We start from the raw sequence: 2,654 nt of genomic DNA on the forward strand, positions 1-2,654 counted from the left end.
GATTTTGAACCATTCGGTGTCTCCATGTTGTGTTCAAACAGTTGCTTCTTGATCTTTATAAAAGGATCTTATCAGCTGGATCAAGTGTGCTGGCACACCCAGTTCTTGCAGGGCCTTCCACAGCTTATCGTGTTCGATGCAGTCGAATGCCTTACTGTAGTCGATGAAGCAAATGTAGATGTTTTTCTGATGTTCATGACATTTCTCCATACTCCACCGCAGATTTGTGATATGGTCACAGGTACCACGACCTCGTTTGAACCCAGCTTGCGAGTCAGGTAGTTCTGCTTCAATGATTGGGCGCAGAAGCTGCTGTATGATCTTCAGAATGACTTTGCTCGCTTGAGGAATCAGGGCTATTGTACGGTAGTTGCAACAGTCCCTTGCGTCACCTTTCTTAGGCAGTGGGATGAATACTGATCTCTTCCAATCCTTTGGCCACCTGCTAGTTTCCCAGATCTTCTGGCAGATTGCTTTGATAGCCACTGGTGGAACAGGCCTCAACATTTCTGCTGGGATGCAATCAATTCCAGGTGCCTTGTTGTTTGGTAACTGCTTCAGCGCCCATACGACTTCCTCATCCAGGATAGCTGACTCCATTTCCACTGGGATGTCGTGGGGTTAATCAGGGTCGCTAGTGCTTGCATACAACTCTTCCGTGTATTCTCTCCATCTGCTTCTGATGCATTGCTGGCCAGTCAGGACCTTCCCGTTCTTGTCTTTGATTGCTCCTTTGCGGGCAGTGAAAGAAGTTTGAATTTTCTTGACCTGCGCAAAGAGATTTCTGGTGTGACCTTTTCGACACGCCTCCTCCATTTGCTTGCATCTCTGATCCCAGTATGCTTCTTTGTCCTTCCTTGCTGCCTTTTGAAATTCCGCATTTAGCCTCCTAGCTTCGTCTCGGCCTCAAACGGTTTTGGCTGCTCTTCTTTGATCGGCGATTTTGATGGTTTCTGCCGACAGCCACTTTCTTCTTTTTCTCTAATTTCTTGTATGGTATATGTTCCTGTGCTGTTTTGATAATCATGGATTGGAATTCCTGCCAAAATTCGTCCGGCTGTTTGTCTTCATTGCCAAGCAGTTTGAATCTGTTCTTCAGTGGGACTGCGTTTGAGACAGGTACCTTGGAGACATCAAAATGGTTTGATGGAGCATTCTTTTTGATGTTGCAGAATTTCACCTTGATGGTGGCTACAAGCAGTTCGTGGTCAGAACCTCGGTCAGCACCAGGGAAAGTTTTGATGACGAGGACTGAAATTTTCCAGCATTGACTGCAAAGAATGTAATCTATCTGATTGCGATGCTGTCCGTTGGGGGCTGTCCAGGTGTACAGACGGTGTTTTGGTTGCATGAACCATGTATTTGAGACCCTGAGATGGTTTTCATGGCAGAATTGGACCAAACGATCACCAGCTTTGTTCCTTTTGCCCAATCCACACCGGCCTATGATGTTTGCCTCTTCTTGACTGCCGACCTCCGCGTTGAAATCGCCCATGATATAAATGATATCCTTTTTGGGCACTTGTTCCTGTGCTTCCTCGATTTTGGCATAAAATTGTTCTCTTTCATCTTCTGGAGCATCTGTTGTTGGAGCATAGACTTGTAAAACCGTGATATTTAGCGGTTTTCCACGGATACAGATGGCCATTATGTGGTCGCTGATGGTGGTGTAGCTCTCGCCTGCATGGGCTATGTTCTTGTGTGCTATGAGAGCCACTCCATTTCTTCTAAGTTCAGTTCTTGATGCCCTGAATAATACACTGAAAAGTTGTCCAATTTGAAGTGGCCGTTATCTTTCCAGTGTAATTCACTAATACCAAGCAAATCTATGTTGAGTCTTATTATTTCTCGCTTGATGATGTCCAGTTTCCCTTGACTCATTCTGCGGACGTTCCATGTTGAGACCTTGTGCGTTTTTATCCAGCGCAGATTCTTTCTTTCATCGCAGGCAGCATCAGCATCTGGGCTTCCCGAAGGATTTCCCCCATTTGCGTCATAAAATCCCGGATTACTCGCAAATGATCCTTGCTCTTCCCCAGTCGCCTTTTGGAAACCTGCTGGCCTGGGGGGTCTACCATTGGGTACCATATTTGAAACATGTGAGAGATTTTCCATGAATTTTCATGGAGATGGTTTTCTTGGGTAGGTCGCCAGGTCTTTCCCCAACCCTCCCCATTTGTCCGGGCTTGGGACCGGCATACAGGAGTAACCCTGCATGGCTGGGTTTTAAATCAAAACAAAATGCCAATTATGATTGTTCATTTGTCCCTAAATTAAAATAGCCAAATCACCTGTGCTTGCTGACATTTTTGTATTGTACTTGGCAAGTTTTGGCAAAGTTTATAAATCTTCTTGTCAGGTGCTTTAACCTCTTCTTGTTAGACACTGTTCTTTTCTTGAATGGTTTTCATTGCTCTTCAATGTTTTCCCAGAACAGAACTGTTGCATTGTACGGTGGTGAACAAACCTGAGCACAGTAGTATAATATGGCACTAACGAATATTTATAACATAGTCTCAATAATAAAATCTAATTTGTCAACCTCTGTGGTTCTTTGAGATTGTCCAGGGAAACAGAGGGACAGTTTCACCACAAACCTTACTATATTAACAATCAACATAATTACATGGTGGATTTTGTGTGGCACTTTGTAC

At 44.5% G+C, this 2,654-nt stretch overlaps 1 pseudogene; it reads right to left on the reverse strand.

Annotated features, from left to right (window-relative positions):
• Positions 1-889: 889 nt before the first annotated feature.
• Positions 890-2,088, reverse strand: LOC138239096 (craniofacial development protein 2-like; annotated as a pseudogene).
• Between the last annotated feature and the right edge of the window lie 566 nt (positions 2,089-2,654).

Source organism: Lepisosteus oculatus, chromosome 5 (assembly GCF_040954835.1).
Source record: "Lepisosteus oculatus isolate fLepOcu1 chromosome 5, fLepOcu1.hap2, whole genome shotgun sequence".
Taxonomy (NCBI): Eukaryota; Metazoa; Chordata; class Actinopteri; order Semionotiformes; family Lepisosteidae; genus Lepisosteus; species Lepisosteus oculatus.